Raw genomic sequence first — 19836 nt, 5'->3', positions numbered from 1 at the left:
AATGTTTTGTGGGTGGGTTGGTGTCTCTTGCTCCATTAGAGTTCCTGCTTGACTATAGAAAGTGGCCTCCTCAGGTTCCCTGTCCCCAGTGTTATGACTCATAGTTAAGGTCAACCCCATTGATTCCTGGGCACCTCCCTTACCTCAGGTCTCTGACTCATTCTGGAGATGCCCTCCACCTCCCACACTATCAACTGCAGATTTCCATTCATTTTCATGGCCATCTGGCCATCTTGCCTGTCCTTCCCCACACCTGATCCTGAACTCCATTTGCCTCACTATTCACCTCCCTTCCAGTGACCTCCCCTTTCCTGCCTCTTATGACATTTATTTCCCCTTCTAAACGAGAATCAAGCTTCCTCGCTCCGGCCTTCCTTGTGGCTTAGCTTTTCGGGTCTGTGATGTGTAGCATGGTACCGTATTTTGTGGCTAATATCCACTTGTAAGTGAGTGCATAACATGCATGTTCTTTTGTGACTGGGTTCCTTCACTTGGGATGTTATTCTTAAGTTTCATTCATTTGCCTGCAAAATTCATGATGCCTTTGTTTGTTTTTTTTTTTCCTTTTCTTTTTTTCGGAGCTGGGGACCGAACCCAGGGCCTTGCGGTTGCTAGGCAAGCGCTCTACCACTGAGCCAAATCCCCAACCCCGATGCCTTTGTTTTTAAGAGCCAAATAATATTCCATTGTGTACATGTACCACATTTTCTTTATCCCTTCTTCAGTTGAGGGACATCTAGATTGGTTCCAGTTTCTGGCTATTACAAATAAAACTGCTATGAACATAGTCGAGTGAGTGTCTGTGGAATCATAGGGCATATTTTGGGTACATGCCCAGGAATAGTATAGCTAGGTCTTGAAGTAGATCTATTCCCAGTTTTCTGAGAAACTGCCAAATTGATTTCCAAAGTGGTTGTACACATTTGCACTCCCATCAGCAATGAAGAAGTGTTCTCCTTGCTCCACATCCTTGCCAACAAGTGCTATCTCTTGAGTTTTTAATCTTAGCCATTCTGATGGGTATGAAATGGAACCCCAGAGATGTTTTGATTTATATATCCCCAATGACTAAGGACTTTGAACATTTAAAAGCGCTTCTTGGCCATTCAAGATCCCTCTGTTGAGAGTTCTGTTTGTTTTTTACCCCATTCTTAAACTGGGTTATTCGGGTTGTAATGTCTAATTTCTTGAGTTCTGTGCAAATTTTGGATATTAGCCCTCGGTCAGATGCAGATGCAGGGCTGGTGAAAATCCTTTCCCAATCTGTAGACTGCAGTTTTGTCCCATTCAGAATGTTCTTTGCCTGGCAGAAGCTTTGCAGTTTCATGAGATCCCATCTATCAATCATTGTTCTTAGAGCCTGAGCCATTAGTGTTTTGTTCAGGAAATTGTCTCCTGTGCCAATGTGTTCAAGAGTATTTCCCACTTTCTCTTCTGAGATTCAATATATCCAGTTTTATGTTGAGGTCCTCGATCCACTTGGACTTGAGTTTCATGCTGGGTGATAAGGATGGGTCTATTTTCATTATTCTGTACGCAGACACCCAGTTAGTCCTACGCCTTTTGTATGAGATGCTTTCATTTCTCCATTGTATTGTTTTGGCCTCTTTATCAAAAGTCAAGTGTCCATACATGTGTGGGTTTAATTTTGGGTCTTCAATTCAATTCCATTGTTTGCTTCTGTACCAGTACCATGCAGTTTTTATCATTATTGCTCTGTAGTACAACTTGAGGTCAGAGATGGTGATTCCTCACAAAGTTCTTTTATTCTTCAGGATTGTTTTGGATATCCTGGGTTTCTTGGTTTTTCATATGAAGTTGAAAATTGCACTTTCAAGGCCTATAAAAATTGTGTTGGTATTTGATGGGGATTGCCTTGAATCTGTAGATTGCTTTTGGTAAGATGGCCATTTTTACTATGTTAATCCGTTAATCCTACAGATTCATGGGCATGGGAGATCTTTCCATCTTCTGAGATCATCTTCAATTTCTTCAGGGACTTGAAGTTCTTGTTATACAGATCTTTCACTTGCGTGGCTACAGTTACACCAGGATATTTTATACTATTCGTGGCTATTGTAAAGGTGTTCTTTCCCTAATTTCTTTCTCAGCCCATTTATCTTTTGAGCTAATTTTTTTATCAGCCACTTTGCTTCAGATGTTTATCAGTTGTAGAACTTCTCTAGTAGAATTTTGGGGTCACTTATGTATATTATCATATTCATATTATCTGCAAATAGTGATACTTTGACTTCTTTCTTTCCAATTTGAATCCCCATGATCACCTGTAGTTATCTTATTGCTCTGGCTAGGACATCAAATACTGTATTGAAATAGATAGGGAGAGAGTGGGCAGCCTTGTCTTGACCCTGATTTTAATGGAAATGCTTTAAGTTTCTCTCCAATTAGTTTGATGTTGGCTATTGGCTTGCTATATATTGCATTGTTTACGCCTAGGTATGTGTCCTGTATCCCTGATTTCTCTAATACATTTAACATGAAGAGGTGTTGAATTTTATCAAAGGCCTTGTCAGCTTCTAATGAGATAATCATGTGATTTCTTTCAGTTTGTTTAAATGGTGGATTATGTTGATGAATTTTCATATATTGATGTCTTTGATGTGTTCTTTGACTTGGTTTGTACATATTTTATTTTTGCATCAATGTTATTAAGAGAAATCAGTCTGAAATTCTCTTCTTTTTGTTGAGTCTTGGTGTCCTTTCGGTGATTGTGGCCTCATAGAATGGGTTTGGTAGTGTTTCTTCTGTTTCTATTTTGTGGAATAGTTTGAGGTGTATTGGCTCTTCTTTGAAGGTCTGGTAGAATTCTTCACTAAAACCACCTGGCCCTGGGCTCTTTTTTGGTTGTGAGACTTTTTAATAATTGATTCTATTTCTTTAGGAGTTATGGGACTGTTTAAATAGTTTATCTGATCTTGATTTAACTTTGGTAAGTGGTGTCTGTCTAGAAAATTGTCCATTTCATTAAGACTTTCCAATTTTGTCAAGTATAGGCTTTCGAAGTAAGACCTAATGATCCTTTGAATTTCCTCAGTGTCAGTTGATATGTCTCCCTTTTCATTTCTGATTTTGTTTATCTGGATACTGTCTCTCTGTCTCTTGGTTATTTGGCTAGGGATTTGTCTATCTCGTTGATTTTCTCAAAGAACCAGCTCCTGGTTTCGATGATTCTTTGTACTACTTTTTGTTTCTAATTGATTGATTTCAGCCTTGATTTTGATTATTTCCTGCCTTCTGCTTCACCTTGGTGTGCTTGCTTCTTCCTTTTTTTCCCTTAGAGCTTTCAGGTGTGCTTTCAAATTACTGATATGGGAAGTTTCTAATTTCTTTATGGAGGTACTTAGTGCTATGAACTTTCCTCTTAGCACTGCTTTCATTTTGTCCCATAAATTTGGGTATGTGTGCCTTTATTTTCATTGAATTCTAGAAAGTCTTTAGTTTTTTTCTTTATTTCTTCCTTGACCCAGAGATCATGGAGTAGAGAGTTGTTATATCCATGAGTGTGTAGGCTTCCCAGCGTTTTTGTTCTTGTTGAAGTCTGGCTTTAATAATGTTGGTCTTATAAGATACAAGGCATTATTTCAATTTTCTTGTATCTGGTGAGGCTTGCTTTGGATAAGGATACATGAGGTGCTGAAAGGAGGTATATCTTTTGTGTTTGGGTGAAATATTCTACAGCTGTCTGTTAGGTCCATTTGATTAATAATGTCTGTTAGCTCCATTGTTCTCTGTTTACTTTTGCCTGAAAGACTTGTCAATTGGTGAGAATGGTGTGCTGAAGTCTCCCACTATTAACGTGTGGCATTCAATATGTGATTTAAGCTTTAGCAATGTTTCTTTAACAAATATGGGTGTCTTTGCATTTGGGGCATAGATGTTAAGAATTGAGATATCATCTTGGTAGATTTTTCCTTTGATGGGTATGAAGTGTCCATCCCTGTCTCTTTTGATTAATTTTGGTTGAAAGTCTACTTCATTAGATGTTAACATGGCTATTACAGCTTACTTTTGTGGTCCATCTGCTAAGAAAATCTTTTTCTAGTCCTGTATGCTGAGGTAATGACTATCTTTGTGGCTGAGGTGTGTTTCTTGTATGCAGCAGAATGATGGATTCTGTTTTTACATTCATTCTGTTAGCCTGTGTCTTTATATTGGGAAATTGAGTCCACTGATGTTGAGAGATATTAATTACTGGTGATTGTTAATTCCTGTTATTTTGATGTTGGTGGTATTAGTGTGTGTGTGTGTGTGTGTGTGTGTGTGTGTGTGTGTGTGTGTTTTCATTGTTTTTCTTGGTATGGAATTATTTATTTCCTATGTTTTCTTGGATGTAGTTTTCCTTCTGTTGGAATTTTCCTTCTAGTATTTTCTACAGGGCTGGATTTTGTGGATAGATATTGTTTGAATTTAGATTTGTCTTGAAATATCTTTTTTCTCCATCTATGGTGATTGAGAGTTTTGCTGGCTATAGTAGCTGAGGTTATCGCCTGTGGTTTTTAGAGGTTTCGAGATATCTGATCAGGCCCTTCTAACTTTTAGACTCTCTGTTGAGAAGTCAGTATAATTCTCATAAGTCTGCCTTTTGTGTTTTGATTATTATTTGGCAGGAAGATTTTCTTTTCTGGTCCAGTCTAGTTTGTGTTCTATAAGCTTCTTGTATGTTTATAGGCACCTCTTTCTTTAGATTGGGAAAGTTTTCTTCTATGATATTTTTTAAGAAATTTTTCTGTTCCTTCTTCTATTCCTGTTATTCTTAGGTTGGGTCTTCTCATGGTGCTCCAGATTTCCTGGATTTTTTGTGTCAGGACATTTTTAGATTTAACATTTTCTTTGACTGGTGTTTCAGTTTCTTGTATCTTCTATGCCTGAGGCTTTCTCCTCTATCTTCTGGATTCTGTTGGTGATGCTTGCACCTGTTGTTCCTGTTCTCTTCTCTACGCCTTTTATCTCCAGGATTCCCTCAGTTTGTTTTCTTTATTGCTTCTATTTCCACTTTTAGGTCTTGCGCAATTTTATTTATTTTCTTCACCTGTTTAATAGTATTTTCCTGTATTTCTTTAAGGGATTTATTCATTTCCTCTTTAAAGGTCTCTATCATCTTCAAAAGATTGGATTTAAGATCATTAGGATATCCAGGGCTTGCTGTAGTAGGGTAGCTTTGCTTTGTGGGGGGTGTCATATTTCCCTGGTTTTTGTAGATTGTGTTCTTTCAAGGGCCTTTAGCCATCTGGGTGGCTTTAGTTCCTGGGTGTTCTTGTTGTAGTATATATTGGAAAGGGGTGAACCTCAATGGTCCTGGCATGGCAGACCTCTGATGGGTATCCTTGGGTTGCATGGTTCTGGACCTGCAGGTCTGTATGATTTATGGACCTCAGGTCTGATGAAAGTGGGCAGAGAGGTGACAGGAGATTGAAGGTTCCCCCTGGGATAGCAGGCTGCTCAGAGGAGCTTGGCTTGGCCCAGAGGGCTCATGCAGCAGGGAGGATAGGTGAGGAAAGGGAAGCTTACCTGCATGGTTCAAGAGTCACTGATGGAGGTGGAGGAGAGGTGTGGGACAATGGAGGCTCCCCAGGGATAGCAGGCTACTCAGGGCAGCTTGGCTTGGGCCTGAGAACTCAGCCACCAGGGAAGGTGGGTGGGGGGAGGGAAGCTAACCTTCAGGTTCAGGAGTCTCAGGTCTGATGGAGGTGGGGAGAGAGGCAGCAGGAGAATGGAGATGCCCCTGGTTTAGCTGACTGTTTAGGGAAGCTTGGCTTGACTAGAGACCTTAATTAGATTTCTAATTGCTTTAATAAGGGGCATGACCAAAAGTAACTTGGGAAGCAACGGGTTTATTTCAGTTTATCTTATAGAGTCCATCATTAAAGAAAGTCAGCAGAAATTTAAGGCAGGAACTAAAGCAGAGGCAATAAAGGGACATTACTCACTGGCTTGATCCTCCTCCAAGCTTGCTCAGTCTGCTTCTTATACAACCTAGGACCACCTTGTCCAGAGGTGAGACCACCCACACTAGGCAACCCCCTTTCATATCAATCATTAACTAAGAAAAGTTCCCACAGGCCAGTCGGATAGGAGAACGTTCTCAACTAAGGTTCCTCCTTCTCAAATGACTCTAGCTTATGTCATGTTGACAGAAAAACTAACCAGGAAAAAGGGATTGTCAATCCACAAGCTTAATGAGAGACTCATACCTCACAAAACTTGGCAGGTTGACTACTTGGAGATGTATTGCTTCATAGAGTTTGAATCATAAATACCTAATAAGCTAGTCAAAATACAAAAACTAGACATTCTTTCCAAAACCCCACAGAACTTTTAAATTTTTTATTATGTATCAAACCTCAAAAAAATCTTAAGAATGTCCAAATATTGCATACAACCACACATTCCCTAATCATTGAGCAAGAAAATTGATGTCAAGAACAAAGTATAAAGTCTAATGACCTGGGGAGAGACTACTTTAAGAATTCTGAAAAAGAAAGAAAGAAAGAAAGAAAGAGAGAGAGAGAGAGAGAGAGAGAGAGAGAGAGAGAGAGAACTATAGAATGAGATGTGTCACACATGTGGTTTGACTATGCCACTAAACCAAATGGAACATAGTATATATTAGACAGTGGCATATAGAGCAATTAAGTTTTATGTATCTAAGCGAAAATTCACATGTGTGTATGCATACATATATATGCACATTAATATATAAATATGCTTCCTGAAAGAATGCACAAGGAACTATTGGCATTTGGATGTCTTAAGAGAGAAGGAGGTACAGGTCAGAGGCAGATGGCAGAGTTTGTAAGCAGTTTAAGTCACATGTAATTAACGAGGTAACCATTATTTGTAGCTACATATTTTGGAGGTTTTCAAGACAGGGTTTCTCTGTGTAACTTCGACTGGCCTGGTGCTTGCTTTGTAGAACAGGCTGGCTTCAAACTCACAGGGATCTACCTTCCACTGCCTTCCGAGTGCAGGATTAATGTGTGCCACAACATCTGGCTAGCTACATGTTCTTTACAAGTCCCTATTGAGTATCTTTTAAAAAATAAATTGTATAGCCATGAAGAAATTTTAATGAATTCTGAAGACTACATATAGACTGTGCTGTGTTTTGGATTGGATTTTACTGCCACAAACAAGAGCATTTTTGATTATTTTATTATTAAAAATAAGCACCATTAAAACACACACACACACACACACACACACACACACACACACACACACACCTTCCATATTCTAAGAGCATCCCTCTAACACACACATAAAGATAGTCTCAAGAGTAGAAAAAGATTTTTGAAAATCTTGGAATCACAGCACAGTATTTTTAAATGACAACATGTAAATGAGTTAAGCCCACCCATTGGTGAAGATGTGTGCCAAGTTGAATGAAAAGAAAATCCACCTCTGGGTTTTTTACATAAATAATGTTTAAAAGATGAGTGATTAATGAAAGTGAAGCAATAAAGCAGAGCAAAGGTATCACCTGGAAACCCATGCATGCCCAAAGGAGCAGGGTCATCATCTTATTATCAGATGAGGCGACTTCTAGGAACTAAGTACAGCCAATGGGGTTCTCTGCTCTTAAATCCGTTACAAAGATTCATACAAGCATGTGCATGGATAATTGCATAGAAAGGATATTTTCTGAAACTTAATCTAGACATCCATATGGGTCAATTCTTCAATTAAATGATAACATTATTTATCATAACCTGTCTAGTTCCTTTACCTGTGCGTACTAGGCACATGCCACTCTCCTAACAATGCATCCAGTAAACTGAGAGCCCTCCTGACCTCCACCCCAGAGGGCTGCACATAATCCCTAATCTTTGGACAGTCCCTCACTCCTGGTGACAATTGGATCTGGACCGATTTCTATTTCAGGTATATCCCCAAAAGATCAGGGTATGAAGAATATGAGTCAACCTGTCCTCAATTGGTTTTGGTGCATGTACAGTAACGTAAGCCTGTGTTCTGTAGTACACAATTCTGTATGTCCTAGTTAGCATTAATTGTTCAATTGACACAGCCTAGAGTCATCTGAGAGGGAAACCTAGACGGAGGAATTGGCCAGATCAAATTGGCGTGAGGGCATGGCTGTGGGGAATTGTCCTGATTATTAATTGATGTGGGAGGGTCCAGCCCACTGTAAAGAGAACCGTCTGTCCCTAGGAAGACTTGGGTTACATCAGAAAGTGAGTTAAGCATGATCCAAGGGCGCAAGCCTGTAAGCAGTGGTCCTCATGCTCCTGCTTTGGGATCTGAAAGTGTAAACCAAGTAAATCCTTTCCCGACCCGAGTTGCCTTTGATGGGAGTATTTTATCATAGCAATAAAGGAAACCAAGATCGTCACATCTCTACAGAGCCCAAGTCAGGTCCTCAACTCAGAAAACTTTCAGCCAGGCACCCTTTCCGTCATGGGGCACAGCCCACACTCTGAGGATTTGCACGTGCTTGATCTCATATGCTTGATAGGTTACTCCCTCCGTGTCCACCCTGAGATTGTCACTGGTGGCTTTCTCCCAAGGGACTTTAAAGAAATGAGAGTCACATGGACTAATCAATGATAGAATCTCTCTTTAAAAGATCATAGAAATGGCACAACTAGAAAAACAGGATTCCTATGTCTGAAAAGGTGGATTCTGTGAGCAAATACTTGGACTAAGCTACCTGGGCTTTTTCTAAACAGTGTGTATGAAGGTCAGTTAGCCATGCAAACAAATGCATGCTAGTCAACGGACCTTATCTGTCATAATGAGGACTGCTGCTTTTTTCTCCTGTTAAAGTGGCTACTGCTTCCTTCTCATACAATTGTGAGCCTCCCTAAACAATACTCACCAAGTGCTCTCAGCAAAGCAGAGAAATGCCGGTGCTTAAACCACCTCCACCATTCAGCCTAGAAGACCGTGGCGTGGAGTGGAGAGAAGAGACGCCAGAAACCAAGTGTGCTACAACACTTTTTGTCCAAGCTCTGGTACAGGGCTGGGCACAGCATCTGTTCTAGTCATTGCCATCCAAACTTGCTGTCAATGATGTGACTCAGACCACTTCGGAGGAAAGATTGCTGTAAGCTACAGTGACTGCCTCTTGTACACATCACTTTCCTGGTCTCGGACTTGCTTCTGGGGTGATGAATATGTGACAGGCATTTTGCGAGCCTGTCCAACACAATACACTGCTCCTTTCTGCAAAATGAAACTGTATGTTGGGACTCTGTACAGCATACGGGTTAACATTTTCTTAGCTATTAGCTAGAATTAATCCTGTTACAAGGCTGTTTGAATCTGAAAAAAATGAAATGAAATGAAATGCACACTTGCTTTTTAAAGGAACGTTTTCTGAGTCTCTGATAGATCCTTCAGTCCATCCAGCCTCCCTCTCTCTGAATTTACAAGCCCAATGATAAAACAAGAGTTCAAGTTGTTTCAGACAAGTTGTCCTCTTGTCTAAGGAGTTTATGATCTAAATTCCACAGTTCATTCCCCCAGGAATATTGCAAAGAAAATAAGAGCTAATGTGAATGGTTATTGTAAGAAGATTCCATTAGATATGCCCTTATGTTGATATGGGCCGACAGCAAGAGCCCCACAGATAAGGCGTGTCTATGCACACAAGGGAGACAGAGGGAGAAGCATTGTTATTGAGAAGACCAGGAGAGCCAAAAGCATTAAATCAGGAAAAGGAGTTCTTTTGTTTTTCACATTAATGATAAGAAGAGAATTTCACAGAATTCACCAGAGAAAGAATCCAGGAATTGACAGGTACTGGCTATGACCAGCAGACAGACCCCAAAACCACAGAGCTAGCCTTCGTCACTCACACCACCCATAACTGCACTTCATGCCAGGGGTGATCCAGGAGACCAGAAATGGAGTATAGCAACTCTGAGTCCAGTGTTCAAACCCAAGCGTTTTGATGAGTAGGTTTTCATAACCAGAACCATGAGCTCGTGTTAGAATTAATATTTTAAAGAAGAGAACGACGGGGGAGGAGGGGGAAGCAAGAAATAGTCTAATGTCGTGGCCCTCTAGATTCAAATTTCCTATGCTCTTTTGTCTATCACCAGGGATGGATAATTTGTGGGGTTGGGATCAAGTGTGCTCTTTTTATCCCCATTCTCACTCATATCCCACTGAGACGCTGAAGCACTGTGGGTAACAATGAGAGAACATGTCCACCGGTGGGTGGCGCTCCCCCGAGAGTCTTCCTCTTGGGTCAATCAATTCCAAGGCACCAGAGTTCCTTATCACCTTTAACAGTGCTTTACTGGAGGTCTCCTTAGTCAGAATGGTAGACTGAACAGAGACAAAAGAAGATGGCCACTGGTGACGATGTCCCAATGCTGAGAAGCACTTGCCACAGCCACATCACCTTCCCCAAGGGTTCCATAAATTCTCTCTCCTAAGTTGCAGTAATGTCGTCATTCTCTGGTGACTTTGCTCATGTTCTTTGGACTTTGTCTGGACTTTCTTATTTTCCTGTGTGATCTGGCAAAGGAGAAAACTGCAATGATGACAGGTCTATGTTCCTCATAGCCTGTAAACTCTGAGCAACTCTCTGGGCTACCTTGTAAAAATGGGTCATCACAACGTGCTATATGTGATATCTTCCAAAATGCAGAGACCCACAAGAATGCACCTGCTTCCGTATGGGTGGGCTCTTCTGCCATCGCCACTGAGGAAGCTACCCCAGCACCCCAGGGCATCCCAGGCAATGTGTCTGAAGTGCTAGCTCTTTCATGGTGTGCAAACCTTTCCTTCTTATACTTATCAAGTCATCATCAGGTTCTGTCAGCATGATGCCCTGTTTCTAGCTTACCTGATTGCATCGTGGAATAAATCTTGAAGTTTTACAAACCTCCGAACCATAATATCAAGGTGTTCTACTATTCCTACTGGCAGAAACAGACGTATCTCTTAACCTCTATTTAATAGGATACAGCGAGGGTCAGCAAAGTGAAGAGGTAGAATCAAGCTTGCTGCCTTCTTACGATCTTATATTGTTAAGAGTCTTTAATTCTTCTTCCTATCAGGTTAGAGACAGAACCTAGGGCTTCACACGTGCAATGTGAGTGTTCTGCTACTGAGCTATGTCCCCAGACCCTCGTCCTTAGTTCTTGGAACAGTTTTTGTTTTGTTTTTTTGTTTCTGGGCTGGTTCTCCTGTTACTAATGTATTTCTTCGGTACATTTGCTATAACTAGTGAACCAATATTGATATGCTATTAGTAAATACAGTCCACAGTTTATCCATGCACCTACTATTCTTGTCTCTTCCCGTATGCCACTGCATTCACCTTTCCTAAGACTGTTACAAAAGTGCCCCGGATTCTCCCTGTTTCTAACACCCTTGCGGTTGTGAGTAATGACCACGTGCCTTGCTCAGTGTTCCCCCACCAGAATGTGTTTGATATTTTTCTCCTGGTTAGAATGGAGACATAGAATCCTGGGGAAAAGATCACATGTGCAAAGCATCTGTTTTATTACATCCTACCCATGGTGTAGATTAATGATATGACCAATGACTCTGAATAACAGCTTTGACAGCTAGCTCAAGCCCTGGGCACCACGCTTTCCCACTTTACAGTCATCCAGTCTGCCTGTCTATAGGGTGTCCTTTGAGGAGTAGCCATTACACAGCTTACGTGCAGTCCTTGGAGAACAAATGGCGCCAACCTGCTGCCTTAGGAAGTTGACGCTTTTCATCATCTTCCACCCCACCTATCCTCTTCCTCTACACCATGCCTCCTGTTTAGCTTGTGAGCTTCTAATCTGGTCTTGGATAGGAGTCTGATTAGCTATCTCAGGCTCCATGACCTCTGTGGGCCAAGGGACAAGAAAGAGGCCCTTCACCCATATGGCTTCTCTACTGGAGGGGAGGAGACTCCCTCAGAGACTAATACAGTTGGGTGTAGCTCCCTAGATATGGAGGGAGGGGCCGTGTGCTACTGAGCAGTCCAAATGGCAAAAGTCTGTAATAAGAGCTTCTCTGATCAAGAGACGTCCAGTATTCTTTCACGGTAGCTTCTGAAGATGCTGATGGGTGCACCGGGGAAGCTGTCCTGTGTTTGGAGCTTAGGTAAAACCCCTTATATGTGTATCGCCGTAGAGCAGTGGCTCTCACCCTTCCTAGTGCCGCAATCCTCTAATACAGTTCCTCATGCTGTGATGACCCCCCAACCATAAAATTATTTATGCTGCTACTTCATCACTGTAATTTCGCTACCGTTTTGAGCTGTGATGTAAATATCTAATATTCAACTCCTGTGACAGGGTTGTTTGATCCCCAAAGGGGTCGCCATCCACAGACTAGAAGAATTATTACTCTAAATCTATCCTGCTAGGTTCATCTGTGAACCTGGCGAGCTTCATGTGGAGATCAAGTTAAACAATACAGGAAAACTCAACGTGTGCTTAGTAGAGGACTCTGGGCTGGGTGACCCCCGCCCTCATGTCAAAAATGTGTTTTGAAGATCTGTGGGAGAAATTCTACTTAATCTGAGCTCATACTAGCTCAGAGCTTTTCGGTTAGCATTGTTGCCAGCAGACTCATTCCCCTGGCCTCACCCTGGCGTACTTGTCTGCTTCATATAGAATTGGAGCCTTCCTTTATTTTACCATCATAGTATATTCTAGCCTTACAACACACACACACACACACACACACACACACACACACACACACGCGCACACACACACACACACAATCTTACTGAAAGTCTGAGAACACTTGAAGTAATGAATCACAGATGGAGAAATAAAAAATTCCATGGCACCACTGCTAAAGCCCGTGGCTCGGAGTCTGTCAGAAGAATTCCCCCAACTAAACTCTACTCTCCAGCATTTGCTGCTAACTACAGGCTAAGGACACTTCTTCTGTCTCTGCTCTCCTCTGCCCTCTGCCCTCTGCCCTCTGCCCTCTGCCCTCTGCCCTCTGCCCTCTGCCCTCTGCCCTCTGCCCTCTGCCCTCTGCCCTCTGCCCTCTGCACACTCCTCATTTTCCACCTGTACTCTCTTGGACCTGACTCTCTCCCAAGGAAGCCACAAAATCTATTAAAGAAGAGGAGGAAGAAGAGGAGGAGGAGGAGAAGGAGGAAAAGAAGGAGGAGGAGGAGAAGGAGGAGGAGAAGGAGGAGGAGGAGACTGTTGCCAACCTTCTCACTGTCCCTGGGGAGACCTTCTCTGCCTTAATCTGTTTCCTTCGAGCAAGCATGCCCCTCCCTATTTTGCTGAATCAGAAAGTGTGTTGTGTAGTTTTCCCAATCGTAAGGACAGTCTCCCTGGAAATGAGTTCTCTCTCCACCTGTACAGTAATGGGCACAAACTCTCAGAAGATTTTAAAAATTGCAGAGTTCATACTAAAACAGACTGAGAGTGCCATAATGGTATCTAGTACCTTGTAAGCGGATTTTAGCTCAGCGTAGAGCGCTTGCCTAGCAAGAGCAAGGCCCTGGGTTCAGTCCCCAGCTCCGAAAAAAAGAAAAGAAAAGAAAAAAAACCCCAAAAACCAAAGGACAGAGTTCCAAAACCTACCTTCTACCGTTTTACCCTGTCCCTAACATAGCATGTCTGAAGATAGGGAGAGAGGAGTGCTCTGAGGTAGTTAGTGACCTAATGCTCTTGGGTTCTAATGCTTCTGTCCTGCGTGTTCTGTTATTAGCTTAATGCCTGCTTCAAGTCTAGTGGGGGCTTTCAACAAGACTGCAAGTCCTATGGTCTAGATCAAGCTCTTTCTCTCAGCCTTGTGATGTCCTACCCAAAAAGCTGGTGATAACTCTCCCCATACCAATGACAAAAATGAACATTTGTCTGTCCAGCTTCTCCTTCTAGACTGAGAGGAGATCAGCGTCTGTGTTTCCATGGTACCTGATAAGTAGCAGAGTCTCAGGGCAAATCCACAGACCTGAAGCCATAGGTCAGCCTGAGACCTGAATATTTGGACAAAAATGGAAGCTTTGAGGTGTGTATAAACCAGTGACTCCACAGTTATTTCCTAAGGTAGAAATGTGTGTGTGTGTGTGTGTGTGTGTGTGTGTGTGTGTGTCTATGTCTGAGTGTGTGTCTGTGCATGCATGTGCATGTGTGAGTGTGTGTGTGTCTGTCTGTCTGTGTATAGAGTATGAACATGGGCTTCCTATCTTCCTATCATACTTTCGCTTTCAACATCACCAGCCCACAGAATGTTCCTTTCTGTCATATGGAAAATGGACACTTCTCTCCGTCCTTACACAAATGCAATCTTTCATTTCACCTCTTCCTTCCTTCTTTCTTTGACTTCAGATCAAATGTGAGCTACAACCCAACCTTAATTGAACTCAGAATAAACTGCTACTTATTTCAAGGAAGGGCTCACTTAAGGAATGGTTCCGGATTGGCTCTGCTTTTCCTGGGAAGAATGGCACAGCAAGGAGAGTTCAGGAGCACTTTCCTCACGGCCACTCTCTGAGTCTCGTGGTGACTTTAGGGACAGGACTGTTCTCACATCCATGTTATAGATGAAGAAAGTGGGGTGGAGCCAGGGACCGTGCCTCACCAATGGCATCGGGTTGCAGCTAGAAAGTGATATAAACACAAGTTAGGTAGCTAGGATATCCCAAATTCCCTTCCCCCGCCGGGGCCTTTTGCTTCCCCGTGAGGTCCATGCAGACTCCGTCTGACTCCTGTTAGTGTTTAACTTGGACATGACAGAATCTTCAGATTAAAACAGACCTTGTGGTCCAACCATCTTATGTTTCACCCTTCTGGAACTTTCCAGATGGATAGGGTGTATTCATTCAACTCTGCTTGAAACCCAACAGAGATTAGAAATACAAACTGCCCGTGGTAAATCATTGCATCTGGGGAATATGCCAAAGTGCTATTTTCTCTAAAATATTCACTTGCCATTTTTGATGTGCAAACTATAAAACGGCTTTGTTTATAAAAAGTTTCACCGTAATTATTGTAAGACACTTGTTTTTCTTTTGTGCCTTCTTTGTGGTTGGTTTGTGAGCAGGGAGGAAAGTAAAAGACAAATACAAGAGGGGAAGAAGAACATTGTGTCACTCAGGTTTTGTTTTTGTTTTTGTTTTCATTTCTGCTTTGGGGATTAAAAACTGAATTTATGTAGTGGCTAAACAATCTGGGTAGTATTTTCAGTTAATTTTTCATATAGACTTCTAAAAACCACTATGGAATCATTTTATTCCACTGTTTAGGAAAAGTATATGTTTGAAAAGAAAGAACTACCCGGGAAATTAGAACATAATAAATTACACCAAACAGGGCAGCTACTTTGGTATTCAATCCCCAGTTGCCATGAAAATAGCAATGGCAGCTGCTCTTAGGTGTGTTCCTTAGTGTTTAGACCTCACCGGGGAATGGAATTCCAGTCATTTTAGAGAGATTGTCAAATGCATTGTATTATACAAAACTTCAAGCACAGCATCATGGGGAAGAGGGACAGACCACAGCTAAGGGTTCAGATACTGGGGTCTGGCAGTCCTGGTAATCCCTGCTCCGTAGAACACTGAGTGTCGTTGGTACCATGAATGGCGTTTTAGGTGACAAATCAAAGAATGCCAAGGGCATTCTTTTCCTTCTCTGAAATCCCTTTAGAAGGAGAGGCAGAACTGGATCTGAGAAGGAAAGGCCAAGATCCAAGTTTTATAGCCCAAGACTTTTTGTTTCTTCTAGAATATGCTAAAATAAATAGAGGGTATCAGTGAACCCACGATTAAGACATCAAAGTATAACAAGAAAGACCAGAGCACAGGAAGGTGCATGAACATTTTAAGGTAGAAGATGCCCAGGACCCATGTCAGGAAATGAAGTGGAACTGGAGCGGAGTGTCCCTTAAAAGACCCACATATTCAACATTTGCTGCCTGACCCACATGCTAGTGGGAAACGGTAACCGCAGGGGACCTAGGGGAAGGTTTTAAACCACTGTGGGTATTCCGTCTGGTGCACTGTGTAACCCTGGCTGCTTCCTCTTCTTGTCTTTCATCCATGACTTAAATGGTTTTCTTTCGCTATGCACTACCCCCGCATACTGTGGGCTGCCACAGGCCCAAAGTAATAGAGACCGTTTGTTGTAGACTGAAAGCCATCAGACAGACACAGCATCCCTCCATCTTAATAAGTTCATTTATCTCAAGTATTTGTTACAGTAGCAGAAAGTTAACATAAAAGGAGTGTCCAGAGGCCAGAGATCCCATTCTAGAATTTTCAACGAGGCAAGAGCAGAGACGCACTGCAGATGCCCTGTAACTGAACAATTGATGGGGCCTTCTTTGTCAACCTTACCTGGACATCGTCTTGGATTTACATTCTGTCCGATGTTATCAAGTAAATCATCTAAATTCTTTGAATCTGAGGCCCCAGGAGTGGTCTCAGTCAATAATGTGCTTGTCATGAAAGCACCAGATCCTGGGTTCGATGCCCAGTGCCCACATAAGTCTGGATATGGGAGTGTGTGCTTATAATCCCAGTGCTACAGAAAGAACCGAGGAGAGTTCCCAGGACTCACTGGGCAGCCCAGCTTCATCCACATGCCCTGACTTCCAGTGAGAGACTGTCTCAAAAAGCAAGGTGCATGTACTCTAGAGAAATGGCCCTCAAGGCCTTCACCCCCAAGCATGGACGTCCACATACGTTCATCCTTACACACATACACACTTCTCCTACCCTCAATTTTCTCATAGTAGCAATTTTTTCTGACTTCATAGGGTCATGTAGAGTCTATATGCAAAAGTGCATTGAAACCAACTCTCAGGGGACTGTCTGTGCAGCCCTCACCTTTTCTCACGATTAGCCCATCTTCTTTTTTTTTTTCTCTTTTCTTTCTTTTTTTTTTTTTCGGAGCTGGGGACCGAACCCAGGGCCTAGTGCTTCCTAGGCAAGTGCTCTACCACTGAGCTAAATTCCCAACCCCAATTAGCCCATCTTCTAAGGCCATCACTGATATCCCTAGATGGAGCAAGCAGGGCCTGAGAGACAGATGGCAACAGTGATGTGTCACATCTGATAAAATCCAGAATGGACTTCCATTTCCAGTCCCACGATCATTGCTCAGGGATGGCCTAGTCCACCAAAGCCTGTGCACTGGCCTAAGCTGGATCTCCTCACCTCATAGTCTCCGACGACTCACACCCGGGGCATTCCAGGGTGTAACTCTATGACATTATAAGCTCAGTAAAATATTTCCTTTTAAAGAAAAGGGAATTCCTTTCCTTCCAGAAACAACTAGGGTGGAAGGATAAAAGTAGAGTTTCTTACATATATTTTAGTGCAAAGAACCACACGTGTTCTCCACTACGCTTGATGATACGGGCAAAGTGTGTAGGTCGCTGTATACTGGGTCATGGTAGATCCCAGTCTTTCATTTTAGTTCTCTAGATTGTCTCTATATTAAAGTTTTAAAATATAAGAATTTCCTTAACTGAGGGAGGCATGATGCCACCTTTTCATATGACATTGTGGCATTCGTCTATCTCGATGAAACAATTATTTTTGTTCAATTGAATGATGACATCAGTCAAACTGAATGACAGGGGAGTGACATCAATTTCAGAGCCATCAAGGGTTTGATCAAACCCAGTCTGGTTCTCTCTGTTGACGTTCAATTCCCCATCTGCAGGTCAGAAAGGGTTTCTACACCATTGGGGCCAATAAAGGCTGTTCAAGCTCTCAAACCCCCTTTGCCTTGTATCTGTCGCACAAGGCTCTCAAATGTAAGGATGGTTTACACTGAGCTTTTTCTGATGTCCTCTGTGTGTGTATGTTAAGGCAACAACATCGTGTGTCATTCTGCGTTTGACACAAAGTGGGGTGTTTGGCTAGATTTAAATTCGCTCTAATAAGAAGAGCATGTCTTCTGGTAACAGGCTGTTAAGTACCCTGAAGGTGGAGTTGGAGGTTGATGAGTTTGTTTCCCACGATGTCTCAAGATTGGCAGGTGTTGGAAAGGAATGGAGGGCTAAAGACACATAAACATGGCCGCGTGTGTAAATGCATCCTGCCCCGAAACACCATTGGGGAAATTCTACTGTAAGATTGCCTCCCAATGATATGAGTATAAAATCCTAACTGTGTTGTCCACCATCAGCTCGTTGACACTCAACGACAGGCAAGTGTACACGGTAATGCAGAATTTAGAAAAAATGGGGGTTCCCCACCATGTCAGGACATTCTGTCGTCTGTCTGTGTGAATGCCTGTGGTGCCCAAACTTTCTTCAGCAGAATGTATGTTGATGTGAGAGTTAAACAGACAATGCAAATGTAGCCGTGAAGAATATTACGGATTCCAGTCTTATGGTTTGGATTACGTCACCAAGCAATATTTCCAAGCAATAGCAGGCATTATTGTCTCTCAAAGTTTTCTGAAGTTTCTCAAAAACTTGGGCAGTGCATCCAGAAATTACCATGGAGTTTGTAAAGTACTGATGCAGCCTCGGGTTTTGAGGTGTAGGCGCCCTGGAGGAAGACTTTCTGGGATCCTCTCAGGCACGTCTGGATCATATGACATCTTTGCAAATGGGAGATAGTTCCAGTTCAAGAACAGCTACTGCTTCCCCAGTGTGGGAATTGTAGTGACCATTATTCCCAAAATGAGAAACAGAAGCGTCGAATCCCTGAAATGTAAGCACTGTGCTAAATGAGGAACTGGCTACGTGTGTGGTGTCAGGGAGGGAGGGAGTCCTTGCTGTCATAAATAGAGCAAGCCTATTTTTCATGTTGGCTTTGTTTCCATCAGTTATTCTTTTGTCTTACAATAATAATAATAATAATAATAATAATAATAATTAATAATGATGATGGTGGACATTGGAAGATTCACAGGCCCAGAGAAGAGTATTACTGCCCACAAACTAAATGCATTCATTCTCTTGCTCTGTGTGACACAGCAGATGTGCTCTGGAGGTTTCCTTGTTTTCTGTGGTTGGGGCTGGGCTTAGGAATTACAGAAGAAAAGGTGGAAAGAAATCAAAGCAAGAATGAAAGGGCAGTGGGCTCACCCCTTTAATCCCAGGAATCAGGAGGCAGAAGTGCAGTGTGGATCTCTATGAGTTTGAGTCCAGTGTGACCACATAATGAGTTCAAGAATCAGGAGGCAGAAGTGCAGTGTGGATCTCTATGAGTTTGAGTCCAGTGTGACCACATAATGAGTTCAAGACAGTCTGGGCTACATAATAAGACCTTGCCTCAAAAAAAATTAAGTATAGATAAATAAGAAAAGAAAAAATGAATATTGATGAAAAATATTTACCTGAACCAGTTTTAACCTGAATCGTTATTTTCGCAATTATTAAAAGAGGGCAATTATTAAGATAAGGTTGGTACAGGTCCCTCACTTCCACCCTCACATATTGAGGGACGCAAATATCCCAGGCCATGCTAAATGGTAGGGCACTGACTTACCGATGGAGGATGTCTTTCTTGTTTAAGTAGCCCATACGTTTACAGCTGGGCCTTGGGCACACCACCCAAGGGAACCTGCTATTAGTGGTGAGGATGCCTATGAGGAAGTTGGAGGGTCTGACACCCATAAGGAGCAGCCTCTGGTCATGAGATAAGGACAGCCCTACCCTTCAGTGACCTTGTCTCCTTGCCCTGTGTTTTACTACAAATACAAGGTAGCCTGTGCTGAATGTTTTCTTTACGTTATTTCACATTATTTTTAAAATAATCCAATAACATACATCATTGTTATTATTCTATTGAGAAGAATTGAGGTCTGAAGAGATAAATCTAGTTCCTCAGAATGTATTTTGAGCCGGCAGTGTAAAATGCAGACTCATGTTTACCTACCAGAAAACATCGCCACTGCCACATCTTAC

The sequence above is a fragment of the Rattus norvegicus genome, chromosome 19, assembly GCF_021556685.1.
Source record: "Rattus norvegicus strain SHRSP/BbbUtx chromosome 19, alternate assembly SHRSP_T2T, whole genome shotgun sequence".
NCBI classification, from domain to species: domain Eukaryota; kingdom Metazoa; phylum Chordata; class Mammalia; order Rodentia; family Muridae; genus Rattus; species Rattus norvegicus.
This window is presented reverse-complemented; position numbering follows the sequence as displayed.